This window comes from Piliocolobus tephrosceles, chromosome 19 (assembly GCF_002776525.5).
Source record: "Piliocolobus tephrosceles isolate RC106 chromosome 19, ASM277652v3, whole genome shotgun sequence".
Lineage (NCBI taxonomy): Eukaryota > Metazoa > Chordata > Mammalia > Primates > Cercopithecidae > Piliocolobus > Piliocolobus tephrosceles.
The window spans coordinates 6,652,318-6,670,170 of record NC_045452.1 but is presented as its reverse complement, the minus strand read 5'-3'; the positions used below and the strand labels follow the sequence as shown (position 1 = coordinate 6,670,170).

At 42.0% G+C, this 17,853-nt stretch overlaps 1 protein-coding gene across 2 annotated transcripts in view; it reads right to left on the bottom strand.

Moving 5' to 3' along the window:
- The window catches only part of ZNF280B (zinc finger protein 280B), a 20,968-nt gene extending 4,137 nt beyond the window's left edge, over positions 1-16,831 (bottom strand). Inside the window, exons 1-3 of one of the 2 annotated variants that reach the window (XM_023194032.1) lie at positions 16,702-16,831; positions 15,855-15,911; positions 3,077-3,142 (exon numbers count right to left, since the gene is read on the bottom strand). The gene's annotated coding sequence lies outside the window, so the exon portion shown is untranslated. Of the gene's footprint in view, positions 1-3,076; positions 3,143-8,868; positions 8,928-15,854; positions 15,912-16,701 lie in introns of those variants that run through there. The other variant, XM_023194033.1, reaches the window with a different exon arrangement.
- Between the last annotated feature and the right edge of the window lie 1,022 nt (positions 16,832-17,853).

Sequence of the window (17,853 nt, the reverse complement as noted above, 5' to 3'; positions counted from 1 at the left end):
CGCCCGGCTAGTTTTTTGTATTTTTTAGTAGAGACGGGGTTTCACCGGGTTAGCCAGGATGGTCTCGATCTCCCGACCTCGTGATCCGCCTGTCTCAGCCTCCCAGAGTGCTGGGATTACAGGCTTGAGCCACCACGCCCGGCCACCCAGCCTCATTTTTTTAAAATTAACCAGTGACCCACAAAATCAGTTAAGCCTCATCACGAGGTCTATTAAAAAATAGAGAGTGAAAAAATGAATCCAATGAGACACTTTAATTCTTAAAGACTAAGCAGTTAACAGCAATAGCATCAGATATAGCTGTACACTAAGTCAGTTTTAGCAGAAAGAGCACAAAACCAGACTTCAGGAATTAGGCATGTTAGTGCTAACTCTGTCTACAAACCCTCCATATAACTATAGTAAATCATAAACGTTTTGGCACTTTAAAAATTAATCTTCAGACTGGCCAGGCACGGTGGCTCAGGCCTGTAGTGCCAGCACTTTGGGAGGCCGAGGCAGGCAGATCATGAGGTCAGGAGATGAAGACCATCCCGACCAACATGGTGAACTCCATCTCTACTAAAAATACAAAAATTAGCTGGGCATGTTGGCGCACCTGTAATCCCAGCTACTCAGGAGGCTGAGGCAGGAGAATAGCATGAACCTGGGAAGGAGAGGTTGCAGTGAGCTGAGATCGTGCCACTGCACTTTAGCCTGGGCTAAAACTGGTCTAATAATAGCAAAATGTAGGCACTAGAAACAAACCAAGATTCATAACTCACCAATTTCTAAAAACATATCAAGATTCACTGTATCCCAATGTGGACCCTTCAAATCAGCATAATCCAAAGCATAAAAATTAAACTGACATCTAATGTATGCCATGCACACTGTTTCAATTCTAATGAGGATATCAGTATCTACTTTTGGAACATATAGACAATATTTATTCCTATAAATGTGTATCACCTTGGAAATGAATTTTAATAGGAATACAATATTAAACTAATAAAAACATATGTATTATTTTCCTCATTTCCTCTAAAACTATTATTTTGTTTGCCCATGTCTGGTCAGATATTGTGCAAAGCACAGAGTAGACAGTGGTAAATGCATGAAATATACAAACTGGTGTATCATGAATAGTGATTTACAACTTAATTAGTAGATATATAATGCCACAAAAAAATAAATAACGCATATATGAATACACTGTTCTTTGGAGTCAACTACAATTGGTTTAGTCTGTCTATATACAACTTAAATCGCCTAACTCCAGGTTGATGCCACCTAGCCCAGTGTTTCCTAACCATTACTGACATTTGGGACCAGATAATTCTTTGCTGGGGGTTGTCGAGAGCACTATAGGATGTTTAGCAGCATCTGTGATCTCTAACCCACTAGAAACCAGCAGTAATTCCCCAGGGTGGCAACTAAAAATGGCTCCAGGAATTACCAAATGTCCTGTGGGAAAACTCGTGCCCAAATCCAATCTTCTTCTCAGGATCACTTCCACATTTCCAGTAACTACCTTCTAGGTAATTCTAAATGTATTTTCTAACATCCTCTCTAAAGAAAATATCTGGCTGGGCACAGTGGCTCACACCTATAATCCCAACACTTTCAGAGGCCGAGGCAGGTGGATCACAAGGTTAGGAGTTCGAGACCAGCCTGGCCAACATAATGAAACCCTATCTCTAATAAAAACACAAAAAATTAGCTGGGCGTGGTGGTGGACACCTGTAATCCCAGCTACTCATGAGGCTGAGGCAGGAGAATCGCTTGAATCCAGGAGGTGGAGGTTGCAGTGAGCCGAGATCACGCCATTGCACTCCAGCCCGGGTGACAGTGAGAGACTGTGTCTCAAAAAAAAAAGAAAATATTCTAAATCAAAATCATTAATATTCTCCAATATCCTAAAAAATTAGACTATAATCTGACAACATGGCCGTTAGATTTATCTGAAAATTAATTAGTTTATGATTGTTACTATTTTTTCTTTTTCAAGACGGAGTCTTGCTCTGTTACCCAGGCTAAAGTGCAGTGGCACGATCTCAGCTCACTGCAACCTCTGCTTCCCAGGTTCAAGCTATTCTACTGCCTCAGCCTCCTGAGTAGCTGGGATTACAGGTGCACCAACACGACTAGCTAATTTTTGTATTTTTAGTAGAGATGGGGTTCACCATGTTGGTCGGGATGATCTTCATCTCCTGACCTCATGATCCGTCCACCTCGGCCTCCCAAAGTGCTGGCATTACAGGCCTGAGCCACCGTGCCTGGCCAATCTGAAGATTAATCTTTAAAGTGCCAAAACGTTTATGATTTACTATAGTTATATGGAGGGTTTGTAGACAGAGTTAGCACTAACATGCCTAATTCCTGAAGTCTGGTTTTGTGCTCTTTCTGCTAAAACTGACTTAGTGTACAGCTATATCTGATGCTATTGCTGTTAACTGCTTAGTCTTTAAGAATTAAAGTGTCTCATTGGATTCATTTTTTCACTCTCTGTTTTTTAAACCTGTTCAAACCTCCTCTACCTCCCAGAAAATGTCAAAGTACCCTATAAGCCATTTTAAATAACTTTCAGAGCATTGCTCATTCTACCTTTTATGTCCATTCCTATTAATGGCCCCCAGCCCAGGCCCCAACTTCTAGGTTTAGGTCCACTGGTTACTGCATTTTTGTACACCTGTACTAGTCCCTAAATTGTTCTCTTTTCTCTGTCCTTCAAATTATATAACACACCACCACTAGATGGATCTTAAAACACAACTGTAATTATATCAGTGTTCTATTTCTAAGCGTTAAATGATTCCTCCAATTCTAGAGAATATTTCAGGCATACATAATTTGGATTATGCAATGGCTGAACTGTGTTCCCCTCACCCCTAAATGTGTATACTGAAGCTATAACCTCCAATGTGATGGTATTTAGAGAAGTGGCTTTTGGGTGATAATCAGGTTAAGATGTAATGAGGATATTCATGAGGATAGGGCCCTCATGATGTGATTGGCGCCCTTATAAGAGCAGATACCACAGACCTTGCTTCCTCTGTCTGTCATGTGAGAACACAGCAAGAAGGCTATCACTCACCAGCCAGGAAAAGAGCCTTCACTAAGGAACCAAATTGTCCAGCATCGTGATCTTGAACTTCCCAGCCTAAAAATGTGAGAAATGAATTCCTATTGTTAATAAACCATCAAACAAACAAAGAAGAAAAATTTAAACTGGGTTCTAATAACACTGCTGGGCTTCCTAACCAGCTGCTCTTGGTTAGATTTTTGGCTGTTGTCCATACTGATTAACCCACCATCCAACCATCATTCAAGATCAGAAAGAGGAATAGAGCAAGAATCAGGAACAAAGCTAATAAGTTAATGAACAAGTTCACTAAGAACAAGAGTAGCATTAGACGATGAGAGTTTTCTTCTCCTCTAGATGTCCAGAGACCCTTCTCTACAAATGTCCACCAATGGATGCATAAATGCTTATGTTCCAATTTACCAGAATCTTGAGATACTGGGGTAGGGAAGTTAGACATGCAAAGACATATCAGATCTAACGGGTTTGTCCTCAAAAGTCGATTTACACCCCTGTGATGGGAGAAGCCAATTGGAGGCTTCAATTCCAAAGAAAGCTGAGAGATCGGTGGATGATAACCCACCTTCCAGATTATTTCTGTGCATTCAAACAATGGCCCTTCTAGTAGATCACTGTTATAACCACACACAAGTTTTTTTCAGGCATCAGTTCCACTTGAGTAACCTTTGTGATTAGATTTTAGGCCACCAGGACTCCTGTGGTACTATCCCCACCATCTTCCCTTGCCTATCACTTTCTTCACCCCACTGCTGCATTCTCAAACTCCTGCCCCACCTCCCTCACTCTCCATCTACAGTACTCTTGTCCCCCAGCCCCACCAATAACTCTACACATTTGCTGTCTTAGAATTGAATGCCCATTAAACACAGATCCTTGCAGTAAATGGGAGTTCTACAGCATCCTTAACACTACAGTAAACATTTGTATTCCATCCAGGGCAACTAAATAAAACACAAATAACTTTTTCATAAATGTTTTTTAATAAATACTTTTTCAAAAATAAGCTGAGGATGGTAGAGGAGTATAAAATAGGGTTGAAACTAGCCTGAGAGGCCAGGCACAGTGGCTCATGCCTGTAATCCCAACACTTTGGGAGGCCGAGGTGGGCGGATCACTTGAGGTCAGGAGTTGGAGATCAGTTTGGACAACATGGTGAGACCCCATCTCTAAAAAAATTACAAAAAATTAACCAGGTATGGTGGCGCACACATATAGTCCCAGCTACTCAGGAGGCTCAGGCACAAGCATCTCGGGCGAGGTTACAGTGAGTTGAGATTGCACCACTGCATTCCATCCTGCGTGACACAGCGAGACTCCATCTTAAAAGAAAAAGAAAAAGAAAAAAAAGGCCAGGCACAGTGGCTCATGCCTGTAATCCCAGCACTTTGGGAGGCCGAGGTGGGCAGACAACCTGAGGTCAGAAGTTCGAGACCAGCCTGGCCAACATAGTGAAACTCCATCTCTACTAAAAATACAAAAATTTGCTGGGCGTGGTGGTGGGCGCCTGTAATTTCAGCTACTTGGTAGGCTGAGGCAAGAGAATTAATTGAACCCAGGAGGCGGAGGTTGCAGTGAGCCAAGACTATGCACAAGACTGTGCCACTGCACTCCAGTCTGGGCAACAAGAGCAATACTCTGTCTCAAAAAAAAAAAAAAAACAACAACAACAAAAAAAAAAAACAAACTAGCCTGAGAGTCTAGGAGGGGAGTAACTATTAAACCAAGGTCGTTCCTTATCAAAAGACATGACAATTTCCACAGACTAGACTGAGAGAAAAATGAAGAATTTACAGATCCTTACTACTATTTCCACTCTTGCTACCTTTCTGACCTTTTTTTCCACTATTCTAATCTTCATTCACTTTAAACCAGCCACACTGGCTACCTTGCTATTCCTTCAGAGTCTCTGCCCAACACTTATGTCCCCATGGCTAACACGGGGACATTTTATCCCCTTCAAGTGCATGTCCAAATTTACCTTCTCCATGAGACTTACTCTAACCACACTATGTAAAATTACAATTCTCTTATACCTCCTCAACTTCTAATCCTGCTCTATTATTTTTTTCCTAGTTCTATAATATCATCTTCCATTTCACCAGAGAATTTGCATTTTTATTATACTTACTATCTTTCTTCCTCTACTGGACTGTTAGTTCCTTCTGTTGGAGTAGTCTGTTTTGTTTTTGTTGTTGTTCATTTTGTCTGTTGTGTTCACTGGTTTCTCTCAAGTGCCTAAAGCAGTGCCTGGCACACAATAAGCACTCAAATATTCATTAATGGAAAAATGTTATCTAGAAGTAGTTAGAAATCAATTCAAAAAGGCAGACTGAAGGAAAAAGTGGAAAATGTTCAAACATGGGAAACAGCCAATTTTCAAGTCTGGGAGCTCCTAAAGTGTACTCTTAGAGGAAATGTGACAGCCCCACAATCCTGGGGTTCAGAAGAAAAATGTGTATGGCCAGATCTCATCATAAGGACCAATAGTTTGGGGAAGTCTTTCCTCAGAAGAGTATGTGTGTGGTTAAAAACTCGCGTGTGGTTATAACAATGATTTACTAGAGCTGGGTACGATGGCTCACGCCTATAATCCCAGCACTTTGGGAAGCTGATGCAGGCGGATCATGAGTTCAGGAACTTGACACTAGCCTGGCCAACACAGTGAAACCCCATCTCTACTAAAAACACAAAAATTAGCCAGGCATGGTGGAACGTGCCTGTAATCCCAGCTACTCAGCAGGAGAACTGCTTGAATCTGGGAAGCAGAGATTGCAGTGGGACAAAATTGCGCCACTGCACTCCAGCCTGAGTGACAGAGCAAGACTCTGTCTGAAAAAAACAAAGACCAATGATCTACTAGAAAGGTCATTGTTTGAATGCACAGAAATAATCTGGAAGGTGGGTTATCATCCACTTACCTCTCAGCTTTCTTTGGAATTGAAGCCCTCCTACTGGCTTCTTCCATCATGGGAAGTGAGAATTGATTTTTGAGGACAAACCCATTAGATCTGATACGTATTTGCATGTCTAACCTCCCTACCCCAGTTAGAGTTATGCATGGGATCTACCTTTTTTTTTTTTTGAGACGGGAGTCTCGCTCTGCCACCCAGACTGGAGTGCAATGGCGTGATCACGGCTCACTGCAACCTCCACCTCCTGGATTCAAGCAATTCTCCTATCTTGACCTCCCAAGTAGCTGGGACTACAGGTACATGCTACCACGCTCATCTAATTTTTATATTTTTAGTAAAGACAGGGTTCCACCATATAAGTCAGGCTGCTCTCGAACTCCTAAACTCAGGTGATCCACCCGCCTTAGCCTCCCAAAGTGCTGGAATTATAGGCGTAAGCCACCGTGCCCAGCCTGGGATCTACTCTTAAACAACAGAGAAAATCAGTCATTTTCCCCCTTTTCTTTCCCTTCCTCCTATGAGCAGAATCTTGGTCAGAAGAGTCTACAAAGGAGATTTGACAGGGTGGCAGTTCAAACTGAAAGTGGTCTGATAGTTCAGAGTAAAGTTTCTTCACTAAAGCTGAGTTTTTAAAGGGCTTGAAGAATGATTTAAAGAGGGGCTATGGAGGACCACAAAAAAGACACTAAAAAAATGCGTTAACAAAGTCAACAGGGTGAAGTTAAGGGGAAGGGAGGAATAAGGACCTACAAATAGCTGCTCCTTCATAAAAGCAAAGAGAACACTAGCAAAAACTACAAAAATCACATTTTTCAGATCCTGGAAATTAACAAAAGCTTGTAAAAATCAAAAGATTTTATTACAAAATGGTTTGGCAGTTCCTCAAAATGTTAAACATAGATTTATGGTCCCAGAAATCTACTTCTAAATATACACTCAAAGAAATAAGGGTACTCAAGTACATGTATACATGTTTACAGCAGCAATTCATAATAACCAAAAGGTGAAAACAACCTAAATGTCCATCAATGGATGAATGGATAAACAAATCATGGTGTGTACATACAACAGAATGTTTATTCAGCCATAAAAGAAATGACACACTGATACATGCTACAACATGGTAAACCCTGAAAACATACCATGTGAAAGAAGTCAGGCACAAAAGCTCATACACTGTATGATTTCATTTACAGGAAATATCAGAAATAGATAAATCCATAGATATTAAACAAAGATTTGTGGTTGCCAAAAGATAGGAAAGGGAAAATGGTGAGAAACTGCTTAATGGGTAAAGGGGTTTTACTTTGGAATGATGGAAATTATCAGAACTAGACAGAGGCAGCACATGTACAATATTACAAATGCACTAAATGTCACTAAATTGTTTACTTTAACTGATTTTATGTTACGTGATTTTCACTTCAATTAATTGTTTTTTAAAAATAAAGAGGGACATTACTACCAACCACACAGAAATAAAGATAATTATTATAAAGGAATACTATGAAAAACTTCAGGTGATCCGCCTGCCTAGGCCTCCCAAAGAGCTGGGATTACAGGTGTGAGCCACCATGGCCAGCCTATACCATTTTAATAAAGGACAAAAACCACACCTGTCTGCAGAAAAAACACTTGACAAAAGCTAACATCCTTTTATGATTTGAAACAACAAAACAACTAAGAATAGAAGGGAACTTTCTCCACCACATCTGGATGAGACTCACAGCTATTATAGTATCATACTTAATGGTGAGACTGAAAGTTCCCCTGCCCCTAAGATCAGGAACAAGACAGATGTGCACTTTCACCACTTCAATTCAACACTGTACTGGAGGTTCTACAACCAAGGTAATTAGGCAAGAAAATGAAGCAAAAAGCATTCAGATTGGAAAGGAAGGAGTAAAACTATAATGGAGATGACGAATAGAAATAATTCAATTTTTTAAAAGGGCAAAGAACATGAATAGACATTTCTCCAAAGATGATACACAAAAGACCCAGGAAATATCTTCAGTGTCATTAATCATAAAAGAAATGCACCTTAAAACCACCATGAGATACCACCTCACACCTACTAGGATGACTACTATTAAAAAACAAACATTGTTGGAAAAAAATTAGAATCCTCATGCATGGTTACTGGATTGTAAAATGGTATAACTACTATGGAAAATGGTACAGAAGTTCCTCATAAAATTAAAAACAGTACTATATGTTATAGCAATCTTACTTCTGGGTATACATCTAAAAGAATTGAAAGCAGGGTCTCGAAGAGATATTGGCACACCCATGTTCACAGAAGGACTATTAAAACAGCCAAGGGGTGGAAGCAATCCAAATGTCTACCCAAAAATGAATAAACAAAATATATCATATATTATTCAACCTTAAAAATGAAGAAAATCCTGTCACATGCTACATGTTTGAACTTTGAGGATATTATGCCAAATAAAATAAAACAGTCATAAAAAGACAAATACTGTTGTATTTGTATGATTCCACCTATATGAGATAACTAAAATAGTCAAATTCATAGAAACAGAAAGTAGAGGCGGGGAGCAGAGGCTCCCACCTGTAATCCCAGCACTTTGGGAGGCTGAGGTGGGCAGATCACCTGAGGTCAGGAGTTCGAGCTCAGCTTGGCCAACATGGTGAAACCCTGTCTCGACTAAAAATACAAAAATTAGTCACATGTGGTGACAGGCACCTGTAAATCCAGCTACTCGGGAAGCTGAGGCAGGAGAATCGCTTGAACCCGGGAGGCAGAGGTTGCAGTGAGCTGAGATCACGCCACTGCACTCCAGCCTAGGCGACAAGAGAGAAACTCTGTTTCAAAAAAATAAATCAGCTGAGCCTGGTGGCACACACCTGTAGTCCCAGCTATTCGGGAAGCTGAGGCAGAAGAATCCCCTGAATCTGGGAGGCAGAAGTCGCAGTGAGTGGAGATTGCAGCACTCCAGCCTGGGCAACACATCAAGACTCTGTCTCAAAAAAAAAGAGAAAAAAAAAAAAAAAAAAAAAAAACAGAAGGTAGAGTAATGGTTACCAAGGGCTAGGGGCAGAGGAAAAGGGTGAGTCTGTTGTTTAATGGGCATTGTTTCAGTTCTAGAGATCTGTCTCACATCAATGCAAATACACTTGAAACTACTGAACTATTAATTTAAAAATGGTTAAGGTGGTAAATTGTATGCATTTTTACCACAATAAAACAATTCATTTTAAAAACAGGTCCCAATCAGGCACGGTGGCTCACGCCTATAATCCCAGCATTCTGGAAGGCCAAGGTGGGAGAATCACTTACAGTCAGGAGTTTGAGACCAGCCTGGCCAACATGGCAAAACCCTGTCTCTACTAAAAATACAAAAATTAGCTGGCATGGTGGCATATGCCTGTAATCACAGCTACTCAGGAGGCTGAGGCAAGAGAATCACTTGAATCCAGGAGGCAGAGGTTACAGTGAGACGAGATCAAGACACTGCACTCCAGCATGGGCGACAAAGTGAGACTCTGTTTAAAAAAAAAAAAAATAGGCTGGACATGGTGGCTCACGCCTGTAAGCCCAACACTTTGGAAGGCTGAGATGGGAGGATCACTTGAGCCCAAGAGTTCAAGAGCAGTCCAAGCAATGTTGTGAGACTCCTTCTCTACAAAAAAATTTAAAAACACAGGCACAGTGGCTCATACCTGTAATCCCAGTATTTTGGGAGGCTGAGACAGGAGGACTTAGCCCAGGAACTCGAGACCAGCCTAACTCTACAAAAAATTTAAAAATTAACCAGGCATGATAGAGTATGCCTGTGGTCCCAGCTACCCAGGAGGCTGAGGTGGAAGGATTGCTTGGACCTAGAAGGTGGAGGCTGCAGTAAGCTGTGATCACATCACTGTACTACAACCTTGCTGCCAGAGCAAAACTGTCTCAAGAAAAAAAAATGTTTTAATTTAGCTGGGCATGGTGGCACAAGCCTGCAGTCCCAGCTACTGAGGAGTGGAATGAGGCAGGGTGGCAGCTGAGATGGGAGGATCACTGGAGCCTGGGAGGTCGACGTTGCAGTGGGCCATAACTGTGTCACTGTACTGGAGCCTGGGCAACAGAGGGAGACCCTGTCTCAAAAACAAACAATAAAAAAAGGGAAAAGGATTTGAACACTTCTCCAAAGAAGACACACAAATGGCCAAGCAGCACACGAAATGCTGTTCAACATAATTAGTCATTAAGGAAATGCAAATCAAAATCACTATGAGCTATTACTTCACATCCACCAGGTTAGTTATAGCCAAAAACAACCTCAAGTGTTGCAGAGGATGTGCAGATATCTGAACCCTCATATACTGCTGGTGGCAATATAAACTGGTACTTTGGAAAACTTTGGCAATTGCTCATAATTTAAATATAGAGTTACCACATGACCCAACAGTATCACTCCTAGGTATATACCTAAGAGAACTGAAAATATAACATATACATAAGCTAGCTGGCATATAGCAATAATGCTGCTACAAAGTGCAAACAACCAAATGTAAATTAATTCATGAATGAATAAACAAACTGTGGTATATCTGTACAATGAAGTACTATTCAGCCATAAAAAGAAATTAAGTACAAACAGGCATACAATACAGTGTACCTTGAAAATACACTAAGTGAATAACACCAGACACAAAAGGCCACATATTTTATTATTTTACTTATACAAAATGTCCAGAATAAGGCAAATTCATAAGACAGAAATAAAGTAGCAGCTGCCATAGGCTCCATGAAAAGAGGAATGAAAGGAATACAGCAGGTTTGAAAAATCGCCCCCAGAATATCAGGTCCTAATCCCTTAAACCTGTAAATGTTACCTTATTTGGAAAAAGGATCTTTGCAGATGGGAAAATTATCCTGGACTATACAGGTGGGCCCTAAATGCCATCACAAGTGTCCTTGTTAGAGAAGCAGAGGGAGATTTCACACTCTAGGAAAAGGTGAAGACAGAAGCAAAGATTAGAGTGGCATGGCCACAAGCCAAGGAATGTCACATCCACAAACTAGAAGATGCAAAGAATGAATTCTCCCCTAGAGTTTCCCAGGGGAGCACAGCCCTGCCAACATCTTGATTTAGGTCTTGTGAAACTTATTTTAGACTTCTGACCTCCCGAACTAAGGAAGAATAAATTTTTGTTATTTTATGCCACCAAGTTTGTGATAATTTGTTATAGCAGCCACAGAAAACTAATATAGGGAGTGACTGCTAATGGATACAAGGTTTCTTTAGAGTTGATGAAATGTCTTGGAATTAGATATTGCTGATGGTTGTACAATTTTATAAGTATGTAATACTAAAAACCATTCAATTTCACATGCCGAAGGGTGAATTTTATGGCATATGATTTATATTTCAAAGAAAAAAAATGCCTAGCAACAGGCTGGTATAACCTTCCATCTCCCAACAACTGCTGCTAAATTTTCAAAGCACCATTAAGCAGACTCAATTTGTAACAAGGATAATCGAACAATGCAAGCTAATCTAGCCAACAAAAAGAAGCCAGTATCAGGTGGTCAATTTATAAATTGTAGTGGGAGTCATACATTCCCAAAGATGGAACAGTTATATCTCCTTGCAGAGTGAACACTTCTCCGATACCAAGGACTTGGAAGACCAAATAAATTATATGTAGGATTACCAAATATGCTGGTATGCCAAGACAGTTGCAGTTTAAACTTCTATCTCTGTGTAATTACAGATAGTGCCACTCTTCAATCTTCAAGTCAGTTTAAATGACAAATTACATAGTCAACCTAGTTATAAGGAATCTAGAGGTTGTGAGAAGTTGTGACAGCATATCCTATGCAGGCCAGATAGGTCCTATCACGACTCCCTGTGTAACTTGGATCTCTGCGATTGGGAAGCTCCCAGGGAAAAAACCCCAGTTAAGACTTCGGCAGAGCATTCACATTTTGTTTCAAACTTATACAACACTAATGCTTAAGCTCAACTCTCAGAATTGTATTATTTAGTATTATCCAAATGACTAATTTATACACTGAGGGGAAAGAACAAAGAATGGACCTATATACACTTGCAGTTTACAAGTATAGGAAGCTAACAAAGAATAAGATTAAAATAGTTTGTGCCAGGCCAGGCATGGTGGCTCATGCCTGTAATCCCAGCACTTTGGGAGGCCGAGGCAGGTGGCTCACGAGGCCAGGAGTTTGAGACCAGCCTGACCAACATGGTGAAACCCCATCTCTTACTAAAAATACAAAAAATTAGCTAAGCATGGTGGCGCATGCCTGTAATCCCAGTTACTCAGGAGGCTGAGGCAGGAGAATCGCTTGAACCTGGGAGGTGCAGTGAGCTGAGATCGTGCCACTGCACTCCAGCCTGGGCGACACAGCAAGACTCCGTCTAAAAAAAAAAAAAAAAAAAAACCACTTGTGCCCACATTAACTAAGTGTTAAAAGCCAAAAGGTGAAAGTCACTACTCTCCTTTCACATATCAACTTGACCCTAAGGTAATATTGCTGCATTAGAACTGAGCTGGTGGGAGGGATGTTAAGAAATTAGGGAGAAATTGTTACTCTACAGAAAGACCATCATATAAGACCAAACATACACACGTTTGATGTTCTGATGTTTGCTATTTTGGCGGAACTACAGCTACAAAATGTATTGCATCAGTAGAATTAAAACATATCCCAGTCCACAAAAAACTAAGAGAGAAATTATACAGGAATGATCAAGAATCTGCACAGTTCTGATAATCTCATGACTAGAGAGAAAAGGAGGAGGGGAAGCATCAGGTATTTGAGAGGAATTTAAGACCATTCATTCAATAAAAGTTCGGTGGGCCAACAAGGTGCCATGTATTGGTCTGGGGATACAGCAGTAATCCAAAGTCCTTCACTTCAGGGAGCTGACATTCCAGAAAGGGTAGTCAGAAAATAATTGTTTTTAACAAAAGTAAGATGGTTATATGAACACTACGGAGAAAAATAAAGTAGGAAATGGAAGCAGGTTGATATTCATATAACATGAATATGGCTACCTGTGGAAGAATACTCCAGCAAAGGGAACAGCAAACACAAAGGCTCTGAGACCAGAGCATTTAACACATGCAAGGACTGATCAACAGGCTAACATAGGTGGGCCAATGAAAAGGGTGACAAGTTAGAGATGAAATAAAAAATGAGCTGATTGTGGTAAAGGAAAACCAAGATCATGTAGGCCATTCTAAATTCTTCAGCTTTAGCCAGGTGTGGTGGCTCACGCCTGTAATCCCAACACTTTGGGAGGCCGAGGCGAGCAGATCACCTGAGGTCAGGAGTTTGAGACCAGCCTGGCCAACATGGTGAAATCCCATCTCTACTAAAAATGTAAAACTTAGCCAGGCGTGCTGCCACATGCCTGCAGTCCCACCTACTCGGGAGGCTGAGGCAGGAGAATTGCTTGAACCCAGGAGACAGAGACTGCAGCGAACTGAGATCGTGCCACTGCACTCCAGCCTGGGTGACAGAGCGAGACTCCATCTAAAAAAATAAAATAAAATAAAATAATAATAATACAAAAATTAGCTGGGTGTGGTGGCGGGCACCCGTAATCCCAGCTACTTGGGAGGCTGAGGCAAGAAAATCGCTTGAACCCAGGAAGCAGAGGTTGCAGTGAGCTGAGACCGCACCACTGCACTCCAACCTGGGTGACAGAGTGAAACTCCATCTCAAAAAATAAGTACATAAATAAATAAAAATAAACATAAAGTCTTCAGCTTTTACCCTGAGTGTGATGAGAGATTACTGGAAGGTTGTGAGTGAGAAGTAATATGATCTGACTCATTTCATCAGGATTGGTCTGGCTACTGTGTGGAGAATAGACTTTAGAGAGTAACAGTGGAAGGAGAAGACAAGAAGCTACTGAAATATTATAAACAAAAGATGATGGTAGTATCGGACAGGGTGGAGAAATGGAGATACTAAGGAGTCGGACTCTAGATCAAAATCTAGAGGGCCCACAAGGTTCACTGATGGATTGGGTTTGGGATGTGAAGGAGAGGAGGAGGACACATAAGAGGTAATGCTGAGCAGGTAAATCTATGAGATCAGAGCTCAAGGCAAGTTCTGAGGTAGGTACTTAAATTTTGAAGTCTTCGGTATGCAGCATTATTTAAAACACAAGACTGGATGAGATCACTCAGGGAAACAGGTCTGAGATCTAAGCTCTGGCTCATTCCATTGATTAGAGGTCATGGAGATGAGAAGGAGCTGGTTTTAAAGGAAATTAAAAAGAAACAATTATTCACAGCCATTCCGGTGGGAGGAGAATCAAGAAAGAGAAGCATCCCAGAATCCAAAGGGGAAGAGAAAAGGAACAACTATAATATATGCTGCCAATAGATCAAATAAAATCAAGAAAATCAACTAAAACTGACCAATGGATTAAGCAAAGTGGAATTCACTGGTGACCTCGACAACAGTGGGTTTAAAGAAGAATGAGAACAGGAGTTGGCAAATATGGACAACTCTAGAGAAATTTTCCTGTAAGGACAAGCAAATATAAAATAAAACAAGCAGATGGGAGATGTGGCATCAAAAACGAGATCTTTAAGGTGAGGTTACAGTACAATCAGTATGTTTGCTATGTTAATTATCTGGAGAGACAGAAAATTTAACCCTAGACAAAGAGAAGTCTTGCTAGAATAATATCCTTAAATAAAAAAGTGCACATGTAGAGGTTTTGGCCTTAGCAAGAAGTCAAATTATTCACCCAGAGTAACAGGACAACGCTTTGAGATCTTACGGAAAAGGGTTAAATGGTGGATAAATGGCTGTGGTAGCCATCCTCCAAGATGGACCTAAATGAACCCCATTTCCTGGAATTCACATAGATATAGCCCTCTCCCACTCTGTAACAGGGTTGGTCTGTGGGATCAAGCACATACAGCAAAAAGTGATGGTATGCCACTTCAGAAATTAGGTCATAAAGACTGTCCTTCATCTTGGGTACAAGGTCTCTTGAATCATTTGCTCTGAAGTAAGCCAGCTACTATGACACGAACAGCCCCACGGAGAGGCCCACAGAGTGAGGAACTGAGGCCTCTTGCCAACAGCCCAGTGAGTGAGCTTAGAGGCAGATGATCCAACTCAAGTCAATTCCGCAGAGACTGACAATCCAGCCAAAAGTTTGACTGAAACCTCATGAGAGACCCTGAGCCAGAACCAGCCAGCTAAGCCACTCTTGGATTCCAGACCTTCAAAAACTATGAGGTAATAAAAATTTTTTTAAACTACTAAGTTTTGAGACAATTTGTTACACGGCAATAGATAACTAATACAATGGGTCTCACTGAGCTGTAATTACAAATTGCTGACCACAGAATTCACCTATAATCTCACCTACTGGCATGCAATGACTTCAGATGGCCTCCCCTGTCCTGCCATGGATTAAGCAAAGTGAAATTCACCGGGGACCTCGACAACAGTGGGTTTAAAGAAGAATGAGAACAGGAGATAGCAAATATGGACAACTCTGAAAGTTTTGCCCTGAGGCAATTACCTCATGAAATACATCTGTTGAGAAAGAGGGTATGATAAAAGAAGTCAGCTTTATATAACTTCACATCCATGATGCTCTTTCTTTTTCAAAAGATGTGGTAAAAGAATGCCACCACCACCCTCTCCTTTCTCAAGAAAGCAATTTAAAGGGTTCCCGAATTACCTACATCAATTGACCTGAACTAATCATACACATTCAGATTCCCTTAGTAAAATATTAAACACTAAACAGCTATGTTTTAGCACAGGAATGGGCAAGAGAGCGAAACTGAAGGGAAAAAAGATACAACTTTGGTCCTTATTAGGGGGAGTTCTCTCTTCTTACCTCAGGTCTCATTCAACTTTTAAGAACTTCAGCTATTCCAGGCAGAAGGTCATATCCCTGAGGTAACCAGAGAGAAGCGTTAGTTACTTACATGTTACGAGAATATCTGCGATCCCACTGCCTACCTGACGTCGCCATTTGGGTGTTTATCAATCATCTCACACTTAACCAGAAAAGTGAACTGAATTCCTTTCCCCCAGATCTGTTCCTCCAATCTCCCCTACTTTAGCAAAGGAAACATCCCACCCGCCAATTGCCCAAATCAAAAAGCCTTCAAATCACCCCAGGTCCTGGCTCTCACGGGAGGGACTCCATTAGGGTCCCAGGGGCGGCGTTAAGAGTCCCGGTAGCCACGCAGTAAATAAGACAAGACGCTGTGGTAAGGGAGAGAGGCCAATACATTCAAATGCCTTAAGGGGTCTGGGCCTACAGGTCTCCAGAATGGGGGAGGGACTGGGGTTACAAAGCAGTTTTCAGATTTTTAAATACATTGAGCGCGAAAAGAAACCCCACGGGGGCGATGGGGGAGGGGAGCGCACTGGGAGCCAGGAAAGGCCCCTTCTCCAGGAGGCCTGGGCCCAGCCCGGGGGTGGGGACGTCTGCGTGAGGGAGTGGAGGCTGATGTGAAAGTGGCGCCTGCTGACATTAGGGAAGGGGGTGTGCTGAGGGGATCCTGGGACCTGCTTCTGCCTTGCACTCCCTCACAGAAAGCGGCTGCATTGCAAAGGCCGCTCCGGCAACGCACCGCCAGGCGCGGCGTCGCGACCCGCAGGGCAGCGGCTCGCCAAGAAATCCCTCAAGTCTCCCCTCAGGGAACGCTGAAGCCGCGCCACGCCCCCGTCCTTACCGGTCCGGATCAGCTGCTGTTCCCGAGCTGCCGGCCACGCACCGGCCAAGAAGGCGCTCCCGGGGAAAAGCCGGCGGGGACTACGCCTCCTCAGGCCCCCGGCGCCGCCGACGCGCACGCCTCCACCCGCTCGCGTCCAGTGGAGACCTGCGATTGGCTGCCAGGTGCCGGCGCGAGATCAGCGCGGCTCCAAGCTGGGCGCATGCGCGCGCTCTGACGCCCCCTGGTGGTGACTGCTGGACTCGGGGTTAGGTTGGGAGGGAGTGGGGTGGTAGCAATGCCCCTGAGGCCCTGGAAGGATCTTGGGTTCTGGATCAGGGTTCCAGGCAGTCAGGGTTCCAGAGCTGAGGCTGAGGCAGCCAGAGCTCGGGGCGGGGGATAGTCTGCCCACCAGAAGTCCAGCTGTTTATAATTCTCAGGTGTAGTCCCTTTGCTGACTACCCATGCTTAAGGGATTGTGACTAAACAACTGAGCCTTAGATCTGTCCTCTTCTAGTTAACATCTGGGGCCAGTCGAATCCGGCTTGCCACCTGTTTTTGTACAGCTGACAGCAAGCAAAGAACAGATTTCACTTTTTTTAATGGCTATAAAAAGGAGAATAGTATTTTCTGGCATGTGAAAATTATATGAAATTCAAAATTCAGTGTCCATAAATAAAGTTTTATTGGAACAACAAACATGCCCATTCCTTTAGGTATTATTTATGCCTGTTTTCCTGCTTCAACAGCAAAGTTGATTAATTGCCAGAGACCGTGTATGAAAAGCTTACAATATTTACTATCTGGCCCTTTGCATAAAGTTTGCCCACTCAATTTACTTGCAGCTTTTGATTTTCTTTAAATTGACCAATTCTGCCAAAAGTCTATTTTAGCAATCTTTTTTTGGCGAGGGCAAGTAAATCACTTTTGGTTTCATTAATCTATAATGTTACTTTCTTATCTATTTCATCTATTTCTTCCACTCTGTTATTTCCTTTCTTCCTGTCTTCATAGGCTTGCTCTGTTACTCCTCTTTATAACTTTTGGAGAAAAATGCCTACCTCATTTGCTTGTAAACTCTTTTCTCTTGTATTTAATGCTATAAATTTACCTTTAAGTACCAGTTTAACTGTGTCCCACCAGTGCTGCTTGGTAATATTTTCATTATCCTTC